A 16,486-nucleotide genomic window follows, 5' to 3' on the forward strand; every position below is an offset into this window, starting at 1 on the left:
TTCATTTTTGCATTAATTTACTGATCATTTGTCAGATTGGCATATATAAGCTGTTTCTATTTTAGATGTTAGATTTTGAAAAATTCTGTAGAATTGTATGGCACTCTGGTTCACTGAATACTATTAAGCCTGGGCTACAGGAACAGGGTCAAAACTATAGTTAAAATGATAGAATCGTAGAATCATCATGGTTGGAAAGGACCTGCAAGATCATCAAGTCCAACCATCATTCTATACCACCATAGCCTAAATCATCTCCTGAAGTGCCACACCTACCTGTTTTTTCAATACCCACAGGGACAGCTACTGCACCACCTTCTTGGGCAACCTGTTACAATGCTTCACATGAAGAAATTTTTCCTAATACCCAATCTGAATCTCCCCTGGTGCAACTTGAACCCATTTCCTCTTGTCTTATCACTAGTTGCTAGGGAAAAGAGGCCAACACCCACCTCACTTCAACCTCCTTTCAGCTAGTTGTAGAGAATAAGGTCTACCTTAAGTCTCCTCCAGGCTGATCAGCCTCAGCTCCTTCAGCCTCTCCTCATAATACCTGTTCTCCAGGCCCCTCATCAGCCTGACTGCCCTTCTCTGCACCCTCTCCAGCACCTCCATGTCCTTCCTATACTGTGGTGCCCAAAACTGCACACAGTACTCGAGGTGCAGCCTCACCAAGGCTGAGTACCAGAGTCAAATCCCCTCCCTGGCCCTGCTGGTCACACTGTTCCTAATACAGACCAGGATGCCTTTTGCCTTCTTGGCCAGTTAGCAGCTTCCTATAAGCATCAGTTCTTCATAATCCAAGACATGCATTGTTGAGGAATGTTCACTTTTCTGTTTGTTTTAGCAATGGAAAGGCTCTCCAAGTGTCTGTTAATGTGAGGATAGCTTATATCCTCATATATCCTGATATATTAGTGGGTTTCTCAAAGCTAGAGCTCAAATTATATGGGCACCAGAGTGAGAGTAAAGCAGTACCCCAGAATCTAGCAAACTGACTTAAGAGATTCTTGATAGTAAACACATATCAGCCAAACTTGACTGAAATGTCACTGCTGTTTTCTTCAGTCCATCCAGAATTCCTGTAAGGAGCAGCCAATACCATATTATATTACAATCTTTCTAACACACTGAATCTCCAGATTCACATTAAAATTAATTATCTCTTGACAGCAAAGAGAAAGCTAGTAGGAAACAATATTTGAAAGAGTATTACTGGTACAGTATAAATTAAGTTTTTCTTAAAAATATGGTAGAAAATATAAACTCACCTAAATATATGTTTGAATAACTTACAGATATATCTTTCTGGTTTAGTCTTAATTATAATCTTCCTCTGGCAGTAATCCCACTGGAATGATGGAAGAAGAGAAGTATTAATCACATTAAGTGTCGCTTTCAGAAAATGGGTAGGACTTCCCTCTGGAATACCCATCTCCTTAGGTAAACATATGAAGGAATTACTTAAAATGCAATGTTTTTTCTGTAGACAGCCATGATTCATCTGGAGCCATTGCAGGCTTGACTCTCTCCTGCTCTAGTGCCAGATAATTAATTAGTCTTTAATAGTGGTAGTGCACCTCACTAATCACCACTTGGGGACTTTGATAGGTTAATTATTAGTTCACTGCACCATACCCTTTCTGGAAGAAACCACTGTGATCTGCTATATCAGTAAAGATGAAAGGAAAGAAGAAAACATATGCAGATCATCATAGGCCTTAATGTAATACATTTTTTGCAACAAGTTTCATGGCTTGACAAATATCCCTGAAAACATGTCTTGAGAAATCATTTCAAAGGTTTCTTTCGGAATATTAGATTGGTGTTGGTTTGTGAGAAGTAACATTAAAATGATACTCCTGATAAATACTGAAATTTTCTTAATACAGCTCACACTTCTTAATATGCTTCATAGAATTCACTGGAGTGTTAGTGTTCTCCTTGGAGTAATTCTATTCATGACAAAAAAAAAAAAATCCTTTTTATTGTCACAGAACCTGGAATGAGAATAAATTTCTCTTTTTTGTGTGTTTTAAAATTTTAAATTTTTATAATCCTTTGCAAAAGTATGAAAAACATTCTTCTCTATTCCTGTGAGGCAGCCATGTTTATTATGTGAAGCTACTTCACTTTGGTTCACAGAAGGACTACTTTTTTGTAAATTTGTTGGTCATATGTTACATGAGTGGCACACTAGAATATGAACAAGGCCATCTCTGCAGGCCAGGGATTCCAAACTCAGGATAAACAGCTGAAAAATAACTTCAGTTCATGTCATATGGTTATGCCATCTGCACTGGACAGATGTGGATTGATAGTTCCAGCACTTGGTAGTTTCTCGCTACACCGCTCTCCATGAGCTATGAGCTCAGTTAGACAGATGTGGGGTTTTGTTTTGGTTTTTGGTTTTGGTTTTTTGCTTGTTTGTTTCTTTGGTTTTAATACTATTTAAGCAGTTTGGAAAATTCTATCACTACCAAACTATCTTGAAATAGAATACCTCGGGACTATCATGTGCTTTGTACATTGTACAACGTATTAAAAGACGTTATTACCTTACAGGAATAATAAAAATTAAATAATTAAAATAATAAAATAATAAAAAAACCAGGAAGCTTACAGAAGTGAAATAAATGTTCATAAATGCATGTTACTACATAAATTAAATTGAATCAGTTAGTCACTATCCCAGGCACTTTTTTCTTTTGTAAACAGACACAAAAAAATGTTGAAAACGAGAAACAATGCAAGTAAAATCTTTAGAAAGCTGCAAAAAGTCTTTTCATAGTTATGATACAGTAATGAACTCACTATTATTCTATCTCAGCTTATAAAATCTTTTGGGCAGCCTTAAACACATGGGAGATGTAGTTTGAACATTAGAAATGGGATAACCACTTAATATTCAGTAAAAAAACCTTGAGGTAAATTTATTGAATATAGCTGTTATTAGCATTTCACTGGAACTTGATACTGGTATGAATTCCTCAACATTAATTTAACTTGTCAAATATATAATACTATATTCCATATTTGAATCTGTATTTCTACTGAGCTAAGAGGAATAGATTTTAAAAGAATCAGAAATGAGATAAAGAATCAAGGAGCAAATTTTGTAATGTAGGATATTAATCTCAAAATGTGAATCTCATTCCAAAATGCGGTTCTGTCTAACTTGTAATGAGGTAGTTAGGGTTTTTTTATTTGAGAAAAAAGAATTTAACACTTGTCCTAAAAGTTATACAAACAAAACCCATAACTTCAAAACAGTATTTCTGGGACAGACACTCTGAAGACACACATCAAAATCATTGTGTAACATGTTTCTTTCCAAAAAGCATATAATAGGAATAGTACATAATAGGAAGGGAAGCAAGAGATCCAACAGTGCACAGGCATTCCTTTTCCCATCTTCTCCACAAGAACGTAGTGAAGTAGTGAGTACATTGAAATAATAAAAATTTTAATTCTCCTCAGCCCTCTCCATAGAGCGCCATAGAGCGCTCTGCAGAGTTTATTTCCTTTTCGGGTAGGTTATCATGAATTTGGGCAGTCCTGGATGGCAGTAAAGGTGTGATAGGTAAATTAGCATTTTCTGATGGAAAACTCTTCAATTGGAAATTACTTTTGACCAGCTCTTCAATAAGATTGCCTTAATTCCATGCCTGCTCACTGTATAGTAAAATTGATTTTACCTATTCAATAAACTGCCTGCAGTCAAGAGGCAATTAGAGTGTACCATATTCTTCATTGCTTTTCAAATTGTGAATCTTACTATGGATCACTGAGGATATTGGCCAAGAGAGGGGAAAAACTATAATAAAGTGACTTTTAGGAAGAGTGACTATCAGGGATTGGAACTAAAATTCTATTTTGATACAACAATTGAAAAGAAAATAAAGTTTTTTGATTTTCTACAGAAAAAAATATTTACCTTTCAGTGATGAGTGACACCCTCATTCAGACCCCACATTAACCTTTTTGTCTTAGATACCCAAATCTTAAAATATGTGAAAAGCTCAGTACTCCAGTTCAAGTAACAATGTCAGCAACAAATGTGCTGAAGAACTTGTACTTAACGGAATTCTTATGATTGCCAATAAATTTGCTATTATTAGTGTGATCTAGCTCCCAAATTCTGAAAGTGCAGCATTGGAAATGCACTGATCTTCCAGATGTAACACCAAGAAATCTTTTCAAATACTAAAATCAGGTGTCTCCAGTGAGTTTTCTGAATTTCCAAGAAGAGAAAAGGAAATCAGTGACTGGACCTCAAAGAATTCCCTTGTTAGAAGGAACTTCTTGATAGTACATAAGCGTTAGATCAGGAATACATCCCTCTCCATTCCCAAGGAAAGTGCATTTTGTTGTTGCTACATGGGTAGCACTCTGTGCTATTATGTAGTCCTGTTTAGTAAAGATCTGATAATGCAGCTCAAAATCTTTTGAAGATTTAACGCAATCCAGCTGCATGCCAGGATTTTGAGAGAGCCTTTTATACATTAGGAAGGCAAACCATACCTTTTCAATATGTCTTGAGTCTAAGAGAACATTCAAAGACAGGAATCTTACCAAAGAAATTAATCTCGTGTATGATAGCAATATATTATGGTTTATAAGCTTCTAAAAACAAATATTGGAAATCACTGATTGCACATCTTCTTGAGTGACATCTCCTGCTACATGTAAATGGAAAATGACTCATCAGTGCTGAGTACAAGGGCACAATCATCACCCTTCTCCTGCTGGCCACACTATTCCTGATAGAAGCCAGGATGCTGTTTGCCTTCTTGGCCACCTGGGCACACTGCTGGCTCAAATTCAGCAGGCTGCCTAGCAGGCAGGACCTGGCACTTGACTTTGTTGAACCTCATGCAATTGGCCTGTACAAAAATATTTGTAAACAAACAAATCAGAACTTTGTTGGGCTTTGGCATCAAGTCGAATGGGCTAGAGAAAAATACTCAAAAACAGCTAAGAAGCAGTACTTGGAATTCCAGATCCTCTGTCATTTATACTTTTGCTTAAACTAATATTTTTACTTATTATTGCATACTATTATATACTAAATAACATGGAAAAAAACCCTGTTATATTGATACATTTTTTAATTATACTTTCCAGTTCCTCATTAGTTTTTTTTATTTTCCTAGATCCTGTGGGGCTTGTTAGCCATCAATATTTCAAGCTATCCGCGTATACACTGTAATAGTTAATAACTTGAAAAGAAAACTTTTAACAAAATTCCATGGGTTTACAGTGCTAGATGTGGTGGCTGGAAGCCAAGAATATTTTACCTTTTGTGGAGGATGGGACCATTTGAGAATTGTCCCATTTCAGAAAGAACTTTCCATCTTGTGCACTACAGCAGTGTATATGAAGCAAAAAACAACACAGAATCAAAGAAAGCAAGGTAGGAAGAGACCTCAAGGATCATCTTGTCCAACCTTTCTAGGCAGGAACATGGTTTAGATGAGATAGCCCATCACCCTGTCAAGAGGAGCCTTAAAACTGTCCAGTGCAGGGGAATCTGTTCCAAAGTCTGACTGTTCTCTTGGTGAAAAACTTTCATCTGGTGTCCTGTCAGGATCTTCCCAGAAGTAACTTGCACCCATTACCCCTTCTTATCTGAAGAACCCTTTTCATGTAGCTTTTTACACCTCTGGCCAACTTCAACTCAGGCTGAGTTTTTTCTAACTGGATCTCTGCATGCCCTGGTCATGCCCCTTGTAATTATCAGCAGTCTGTTCCTGTGTTAGGCCATACACAAAATAGTACTGATCTTCTTTCTTATCCTGTTCTTTTTGCCCAGCATATGTTTCCTAATCCTGCTTCTAGGTATTTGCCTAAGTTCAACTGGCTGAGTCAAAGACCAGCTTTCTCTCTTAATCAAGCTATAGTGAAGACAGCTGGAACTCTGCTCCCACTGTTGGAAACTAATTTTATGGTAAGTCTCTCCTACCAATGTGTCACAGTAATGTCTGCACCTGGTTATACCTCCACAAATTTGATGTTTTCTCACCTGTCAGACCACACTAGGGCTGACCCTGATCCCAGCCTACACACTGGATCCTGACTAACTTTCTAAGGCAATACCAAATATTCGTGCTAGTTAAAACATTGTTCACTCCCGCCCTGCTGTCACCCTCAGTTCCCAAGGGAAGGAGGGGCAGCCTTCTGTTCTACTTTTTTTCATGATAGCTCCAACCAGTGATGGAGCTCATTTATATTCAGCTTGTATCCAGCCAGCTGAACTCCTAGAAGGTGAGATGTGCTTGGGGCCCTGACACTTGTATAGCTTTCCTACCTGTGATTCTGACTGTGTCTGCAAATAATGTGACACCTGTAGTCTTATAAAAACAAGTAAAAATGGAATTTATTTATTTTTTTTTTAACAGAGTGAAATTTGAAGTAAAAGGTATGATATTTTGCTTTTGCTCTGTTTATAAAGACAGTAATCTTAGCTCATTTGCTCCAGAAAAAACTGTCACTTGTGTAACCTGTTCCCATACTGTTATGATGCACATCTGTCTGCACGTAGCAGTATTTGGGCATGCTAACAGGTATTCCTGAAGTGTAAACATCCAAATTATTCCTGCAAATAAAAGCAGAAGTGCTACTGAAAGTTCTTTGATAATTTGGCATAAGACCGACATAATTACTAAAAAATGTTCTTTACTTTGTTGAGAAAGACCATGTTCATCCCATAGAATTGACTGTAGAAATATAAGCAATGAGGAAGTTAAAACACTTAGAATAACAAAAATTGCAAGAGTCACAGTCTTCATTTTCTTCAGCTATATAATGTTTTACAAAAGTAGAATTCACCATGATCTTGATGATAAGTACTGGCACCTACTTATTCTCATATGGGGGAAAACAGATTAGTTTTTTAAAAAGCACAGAAAAGCCAAAAAGTCAAAAGCAAAGCCATGCAATTAAAGGAAGAAGAATAACGAAGAGTGGCAAGGTTTTTATTTATGGTGCTGAATTACCTCATCATTGGAGACTCAAAGAGCAGCATCTGGTCTTTTAATTGGATGAAAATGTGGTACTCCTTGGGTCAGTAAGGTGCTTTAGATACTTTCGTAAATGTTTATTCACTTACGGTTTTCCACTACTCAGAGACTCAATTAAGTTATTCATAATTTCCTAAAAAAAAAAAAAAAAAAAAAAAAAAAAAAAAAAAAAAGTTAATGAGTCAATTGGAGCCAGATGTGTCCAACCCAGGCTGAAGGAAGCCTGACTGAAATTAAACTTAGAAGTAATTTGCTTGTGTTTTTTTTTAACCTGATGCTTCTGCTATAGAACCTCAGTGCTTTATTCCTCCAATTTCTAGTTTAAGCTAATTAATGGTAAGCAATTCATACTTTAAGCCCAGATTGTGTATCTTCCTTTCTTTCTTCCTCTCTCCTTATCTAGTAACCATATCCTTTAAATATATGACAAAATATTTACACTACTTTATTACTCTATCACACCAACTTTTCTTAATCCAATGGCATGTACATGAAAACCACTTTAAAAAAAATGTATTTTCTGTATGTACAACTTCTTAAGGTAAAACTAAAACTTTTCTGCTACATCAGTACACTATGCTACAAGCTACAGTTTGTATGTTGCTGTACATATTCTGAGATAACATTTATCTTTTTCACAATAGAGTTATTTGGAAAGTAATAAATTATTGCAAGATGATGGAAGACCAAAACCTGTTTACACTAGTCAGTTCTAATTAAGAAGCTTGTAGCACAAGTTCTTATTAATCCCCAAGGGCATGATCTTGCCCTCTCTAATTTATCTGATTTTCTATTACTCTGATCATCAGATTTAGGTGTCTCTTCATGCACGATATCTTAATATTCTTCCAAATTACTTCCACGCTTATATTATCAACAAGCTTATAAACCACTGCAGGTTAATTTGAATTCCTGTTACCTTTAGGAAATCAAAGTTTGATTTTTGATTAATTGTGGCACAAACAAGATATAGAATAAAGAACCGCGAAGAAGAAATTATCAGAAAATCATCTTTTTGTTAAGCAAAAGAAAATTAGCAAAGAAATTTATTCTGAAGAGGAGATGAATTAATTATGAATTGTAGCTTACTACTGAAGGACCTAGCTCTTCCCCATGTGAACTGGGAGATGACAAGTTTGGGGTTTTTCTGGAAGAAGTGCTTCTGGTGAGATTAAGCAAATTTTTAACCACAGCAATTCAATGAAATGTTTTCAAAGGTATCCTCAATGATTAAACATGTAAAGCACAATTAAAAGGTGGGGATTTTAAAATAGTAACTGAACTCAGAGGCAAAGGAAAGTATACTAATCCAGACTCTGTTTGATCATTATTGAAAGCCAGAAGGTCAGAGATGAAACAGAGTCACTTCCATTGCAGTTGACAGTTTCAATGACTAGACACTGACAATTTCATTTTTTATTTATTAAGTTCATAAATTATTGAGATTTTGTCAGTGCAATATTTAGCAACACCTTTACTGTACAAAGCTAAATCTATTGGTCTCTTAACAGAATTGCTTACTTGCTAGCTGTATTACTGACTCTTTTCTATGTAAGAACATGAAATATAATTTTATTTTGTAATTTATGATTTGCATTAGCATGTCTTATGAACTCTTATTTACAATTTTTATTTAATGCTATGTAAATTCTTTATTAATAAGAAATTTGATTATAAGCTTATAAACTTAAAAAAAACCCTTATTTGTAGTTTTTTAATGTCCTATCACATTGTTATTTCTAATAAAATTGTAGTAAACTACAAAACATACTGCTTGTGTTTTTACTGAAAAGAAATATATGACAGAAGACCAAAAAAAAAAACCCCAAAATACATACATAACTTTGAAACATTCATTGTACTTGCCCTGACATAAAAATGAAAAAAAAAAAAAATTCCCAAGGTACCTAAATAGACACCCTATGTTTCACGCAGAAATTCTTAGTAAATTACAGTTTAAACTATGTTGTTTTATTTTATCAGAAAAGTGTCTAAAATGATTGAAACACTGAAATAAGAAAATTTCCTTTTCTTTTAGAGATTTCTTTCCTCATTCTTTGACAGAAGATACTTACGATTTATGTAGTAGCATTTAGATGCTTGTTTATATTAGGCTGCTGTTCAAGATACACTCATCAAATGTTTCAGTACAACTCAGTGATTCACCATAATAAAATAATTGTATGTCCACTTTGTAGTCCACCTCTTCTAACACACACTTCAAGTTCTATTCTGTTGTCTTTCTTGAACTGATCCCTTAACATCTGCTAGCGCATAACAACTTATCTTTTCTTGCTGAAGGCAGTCATTAACATCTTACCAGAACAATTAAATCTGATTCTTTAAGTAGGCAATTAATGTTACTGTTAGTTTTCATCATTCATTCCAAAACCATGCAAGATAGTATTCAACTCTCAGACAAGTTTATTCCACATTACAAAAGAGGTTCAGGCTTCTTCAGTATCCTTCTAATACACCTAGTATTTACTTAATATCCCCACTGTAATATTTTATTTCTGAACAGTGAGTCAGAAAATAAATAAGTATATAACCTGTAAATAAGGCTTTAAACCACTCCCATTTTTAAAGGTTTTTCAGCTTTTCCTGATGTATGGAGAGATGGTGTTTGTGGTTTTATGCAAAGTTTTCCCAACCAATTTATCTTAATGGAGTTCCTTAAGAAAAACTTCAAGGAATTGTCCATAACAGTTTTGTATTTATTTTCAAAGAAAAGAAAAACAAACGAAAAAACCCAAAGTTGTTTTTTTTTTTTTTTTTTTTTTTTTTTTTTTGTCAAAATTACTGTAGTGGTGAAAATTAAAATGGTCCTTAAGACTGCTTATGAAAAACGAAGATTCAATCTATTAGTTTGTGGGGTTCTTTTCATAAGTTGTTTTCACCTGGTTTATGGGGACAGAACATTTGATTCACAAACTTAAACCCAGTAAGTTTTCTTCACCTAGCATCATACAGAAAGCATAGCAAAAAGTTCCTTACCACATTTTAGAATATTTTGCTTATTTCACATGTTGATCTTCAAATAATCCTTGGCTCATGTCCACACATGGGTAATGAACATTGAGTGAGAATTTAGATGATTTCTGACCAGGTATATTTTGGATTTTAATTTGAACTTGGACCTTATGATGATAACATTGTTGCTTAAATATCATACACACTCTTTGGAATATGATCTGAAAAATTCAGAATTTTTACTTCTAATTTTATTTGAGTCAGTTATGCTTTAAAACTATGACTATCTCAAAAATAATATTCTACATAACCAGCTTTTCTTCCATTCCCTGCTCTTTCCAGGACAATAAAGGAAATGTCCTTCAGGCACCTTATCTCCTCATGAAGAACATCATGTAGAGACCACCTAGAAAAGAAAGGGAGATGCATCTTGAATGTGACATATATATCCAGAATATTGTATAAGCTCACTGAAATCTGTCGAAAACTTCAGGAGCATTCACAGATATTCAAGAACTGAAAAGAGGTTGCACTGCTTTTACATTGTTTGCATAGACAAAAGAAAAAGCTTAATGCGATAATAAAACTTGCCCTTGTTGCTATATTAGAATATAGTAGGTACCTAGGAGGATTTAAGAATTAAGAACATAAAAAGAAATAAGTAGTTTGTGGATTAAAAAATGAACATGCTTACACATAGGGAATTTTCTTCGAATGATTGCATTAACAAGCAGGGTGAAGAAGTTACACTGTAGTAAATAAATTGTGAAGCACGAAGAGCAAGCACAAATTGTAATTAGTTGTAGGAATTAGTCAATCATACTGAAATATGCACATGGAAACCGTCAAATAATTTCTTTCCTAAGTCTGAAGCAAATCCATATTGGTAGATGATTATAAATTGACAGATCTTTAATCTGACTATAGATCAGTTGAACTCATATGGGCATGAGACGCTTGTATAGATTACATTTAAATCAGTGTTTTGGCTTATTTGTGCACATAACTCTATCGTTCTCTTTGGAGAAGATATTTGATGAATGACCTTCACTGAATGGCTTTACAGAAATTTTTAGAACTTTGAACTGTTGTATTGCCTTTCATTGTATTTCAATAATATGATTACCCATGTCCTATTTTAATTGTTTTATATTGATAAGTATTACATATAATAACTCTACAAATACATTAATATTTTTTATGTTATTAATGGATGAAAAAAATAGCTCATTCACTGCCTTAAAAAAATTTGTCAGTACATCAGTCTGCACATAAAAGAGAACTGAACACAATCTTTTTATGTTTTTCTCATATTTTAATGTAAATTACAATCAGTGCACAAAAACATTCTTAGGTGTAAACCCACACTTGAAAAACTGAGGAATCATGTTGAGACAAAGCATGGAGACCAACATAGGAATAAAATGTGGTACAGATTTAAAAGGTAGTCTTCAATAAATTTGTTAATTTAAGATTGTTCTATCTCATCTTTCTGCCTGTGTTTCTTACTTGGTTTTGTTTTTCTTTTTTTTTTTTTTTTTTGTTTTTTTTTAATTCAAAGGCACGATTAAAAAGGTTCAAGAAATGTGTGATTCTCTGCCATAGTCTCATTTCTAGGAATTCCAAGTACAGTTTCAGGAAGAGCTGCTGAAGCCTACGGCAAGCACCCTCAGGAAAGGAATCTTCAATGCTTGCTTTTGAAAGCTGGCAAATAAGCAATGAAACCACATGAGAGCAAACATAAGCACTGAGGAGACAGCTAAAGCACATAAAGACTGTAAAAGAAGCAAATTTGCATTAGAAATTTTTATTTCAAAGAGTGTCCAATGGTGAACATCTTCTGTATGTGTTTTCTTCACAGAGGTATTTACATGCTGCAGGAACTGATTGCTTTTGGAAGTGAGGAAGACAGCTAGTAGATTAAAGTGAGGTGGTAATAAAAGACAGCACTTATGAGCTGCTAAATAACTAAAAATTGGTATAGAGTTATGTACTACTGGAAGCATTTTAAATTGTTGTATAATTTAAAGAATTCCAAAGCTGCATACATAAAATGGAAGGCAAAAAATTAATTTTTCTTCTTATTAAGCTGTTTTGAATAAAAGCATAATTAATGTGCAATAGAGTGTCCTAAAAGGAATACGTCCTCAGAGCTCCAAACTGGACTTAAAGTAATTGATAAAGTCTAAAGCCAGTGCTCATCAAATCCTTATAATAATGTCAACATGTTCAAATGGTACATTGTATTAATTAGTAGCTTTAAGCTATAACTTTACTGGTTCTCAAACTTGGAACTTTTTACAAAGTACAGCTGACACCACGAGTGAGTCAAAATGGTGTATATATTTTTGGTCTATGGTGTATATATATATATATGGTGTATATATATATATAAATATATATATATTTGCTTACATTTACATGGCATAGATACTGATATTTAAAATTTGTATTTTGCTAAATATTTTTAATATGCTCTGAATCAATTTAATGTTTTCTGTTCTTTGTTTCTCATACATAATAGTTTATTTTATCAGAATGACTAAAATTTCTGAGCAACAAAACATTTAACAGGAAATGACAGATCACTTGCAGCATACACTTTTAGGGACTGTATTTTTTTTGCTAAATTTTCTTACACTCCTGTATTAAGTAAAGAGAACTCAGAATTTATCAAATCACCAAAACAATGCAGCCTAATAAATCTCAGGAATGTGCACTAGGTAACATTCTACTCACACTGCCTGGCAACTACATCTTCCACATTTCCATCAGTTTTACAGTGCGGATAATGATGGAGATTAGTTTTTTATCAGTCCTATCTGTCTTCAGTACCATCACCTAACTAAAATTTTCCCCAAAGGTATCATTACTGTTTCTTTACAGTAAAGTTTATGTCAGTGTCATGACTACAGATTGCACTTTGAGAATTGCTTGTTCCTTATAAAAAGGCTGAGTTCGTCCTGGAGGATGGGAGACTAAATATGTTACAGAGCTTAATAAACCTCAAAAGAGAAAATGTTTTATATCATGATTTTTTTCTTTAATGTCTCAATGATGTAACTATTATTATGGAGACTCCAAATCTTTTTACTCAGAAAATGGTATGGCTAATAGCATTAATTCTATCCGCCTAAAGAAGAGCCTCTTATAAGAGATTTTTAAGCACTATCATGATGAAAAATTATCCCCAAGGTGAGAAGCTGAACATTTACTATTTTGTCTAAAGACTGAACAAAACTATTTCACATCTCTTCACTTATGTTTTTGTGATATGCATACGTTATCTGTACGTAGGTCTACAGAAGTAATGAGTGGAATCATTTTTTAACCTTTTTTACCAGGCAGAGAAAGTAGCAGGAAAAGGGGCAATTATCATGAAACTGGATCCACTAATAAGGTGAGAAAGTAATTTTGAAGAAATGTATTATCAGGAATTTTTTTTTATTGGTGTGTTCCAGAATACTGATCCATACTGATGGTGTAGCCAGCTATCTGATCCTGCTTAAGAAGCTGAGAAAAGAAAACCAAAGCAACACATCAAGTCAACAGTGAGTCCAGGGGCGCTGAATGAAGTCCACTATTCTTCCCTTACCCTTGAGGACATCAAATGAAGGCAATGAAAACTGGAACTTAGTCATGGTCTGCTGCTAGAACTATGATGTTCTAAAGACCTATCCCCTCCAGGGCACTGCAGCAGATAACAAGAAGGAATGAGTGTGCAGGGGCAGAGAATCGTATGGTCCTACTTTCCACATGAAGCTTCATTACTGCAATTTTTAATGAGCTTATATCTTTCAAACGCTGTCTCTGGCACTGGTGTTTACTCACTGGCATCTTAATATCTATCTTGTTTGTAGATTATGACACTCACAAATTGTATGTGCTTAAGTACTTGAGTTCCCAGGTTTTCCCGATACAAAGGGACTCTGCTAAATCTTGTTTATTTAAAGACCAGGTCTGCCAAAACTTCCAGTCATTTCTTTTCACTGTCTTGGCCAGCAAGTCTGAAAAATCCACCACTATCATATAGTCTTCTTAATTGACTATTCCTGAAAAACAAATAAATAATTTATTAAAATATCACCCATACATTTACACTTCTTCTTTTGAAACTGATACTTTTACTCATATTTTAATGGAATACTTGCTAAATGCATATTAAGGGTGCATATTATTGCTTCTCAAAGACAAGGGTGACTAATGTAATTTTAGATACCTAAGATATTTGGGGCAACTTCCTGTTGCTGGGGGAAATACAGTACCTGTGATAGACCTGTGAGCTTCTGCAATGGCAGCTGGAGGCCATAGGCCCTAGACATATAATTACAGTCAATTCTGTTGTATTTTCAGTAATTAATCTTGAGCAATTGCAGTTTTCTCTTAACATTCTTCAGATTGATTTGGAACTAACAGTAGATCGTGATCTCTAAAACTTTAACCAAATATTTGAAACCTCGATTGTGAATGTCAATTTTCAATTGCAAAGTCTGTTTTGTATGTTTTACTATTTAATTTTTTTGTTTGTTTAATTTAATACATTCTGGCGTATACATTAATGAATTTCAGAATTTCACTTTTATGTGGTATTTTCTTTTTTCCTTATCATTCTCAAACATTCTTGTAGATTCCACCTATTCATATCTCTGACTGATAGGCAGATCTCAAATAAATTGATTTGCAAGGGCAGAGCAGGTTAAAAGACATCTGAGCACTTTCCTAGGGTTTTTAATTGTAGAGCAAGATCAGTCATTGCTCTGAATCATTACAAGCTGGCTAGTGAGAAAAAGCTGTGGAAGAAAGCAAAGAGACATGCAGCTCACCAGGTTTGTGATCTTGCTCTTTCCTACTTTTTTAATTAAAAGATCTATTATTAGGCAATCAGTTAAATCTGTTTCTAGATGTAATTGGATAAACTTGGGGCTAGGCAGTTACCTGGATATACCATATACCTGGACATACCATGCACCTACTATGAAGCTTGAAATTTTCACTGCTGTCTGTATAAGCAAGGATATTTCTATGACGGTGGTATTAAGAGTGATCAGTATTTTATCAGTATTTCAATATTATTCATTCAAATCTTGGCAATGATGGTGTTCATAGAAAGCCCACATTCTTCTACAAAAGACATTGCAATGACAATTTTTAGCATATATTTGACAGTTGTCAGATCATCCCTACTTCAGAAAACTCATGAAGGACAATGTAGAGAAGAAATAAGTGGCTCTACGGAAGAATTATCACCTCGAGAAGATTTTGAGTTGCAATTTTGGCCCTGAAGAACCATATACATAGGTATAGCACTGTAATCCCCAAGAGTAGGCAATATATATCAAAGTGTTGACAGACACTTCTAAGTGTGCTGTTGTAATGTAAAACACTTGTAATATACATACTAGATCATAAACCTTCACAGACTTTGATGTGTTTTTCATATTCAGCAGTTCTGTTGTTTGCCCTGTAATACAGCTGATGGATGAATATAAGAAGTGAAACTCATACATCAAGATCTAATTGAATACAAGTTTTGATATTGTGTGAACATAATAACTTGAAGCATGCGAAACAGCCTTCGTGACATTTGCAGAATTTTTTAAAAATCCGTGCATCTTCCTTTAAGGAACATTTTGAACCCAGATCAAAACCTGTGTTTTATAGTAACCCCACACATGAGGAAAAGAAGCAGACATAAATAGGAAAAAAAAACCCGCCAAACCCAACAACCACTTAATGTGGTCCTTCCAAAGAAAAAAAATCATAACAAAATTTTGGTAATTAAGAAGGGACTTTCATTCTTTTAACACATCACTTTAAAGTATGTGCCAATTAAGCAAATAAAGAGTGAATTAAGTATGTGCTTTTGTGCTTTAACTAATCATGCAATTAAAAAACTAATCTCTCAGGAGTCAATTACCCTGTTATCTTGTTTCCTGTGTTTCACCTTCTTCATAAAGCACTACTTTAAAAGAGGGAAATAAACCTATACTCTGTGGCTTCACTGTACTACGCAGGATCGTATTTTCTCACTATTTTTTACTCACAGTTATTGAATAACTCTGCATTGGAAAGTAAAGCTATCTATATCTTGAAATTTATCAAGCTCGTCTCTACTAAGTTTTAGATTAAAATAATTAAGCTATAATGTAAGTAGAGAATATTATTTCAGTCTGATTTTGTTTAAAATTTCCAGATTGAATATACTTGTCTACAACTGCGGAAAAGCTCAACCAAATAGAACAACTGGAAAATCTTATAACAAAACAAATGAAATTTTAAAAAATAGAATAATAGAAAATTAAGCAGAAAAAAACCCCCATAGTGAAACAGTAAATATTTTTTCTCAAAACCAGAGTCAGTAGTATCTAATAATTTCCTGACAGTTGTTTGTCTGTTATCTTCTTGAAAGCTTCCATGGACTGAGATTTTATCATATTCACAGGTGATGTACTGCAGGCCTCCTGCATTTATGGTATCTGTAATGGATTAAC

The sequence above is a fragment of the Heliangelus exortis genome, chromosome 3 (genome assembly GCF_036169615.1).
Source record: "Heliangelus exortis chromosome 3, bHelExo1.hap1, whole genome shotgun sequence".
Classification (NCBI taxonomy): Eukaryota; Metazoa; Chordata; class Aves; order Apodiformes; family Trochilidae; genus Heliangelus; species Heliangelus exortis.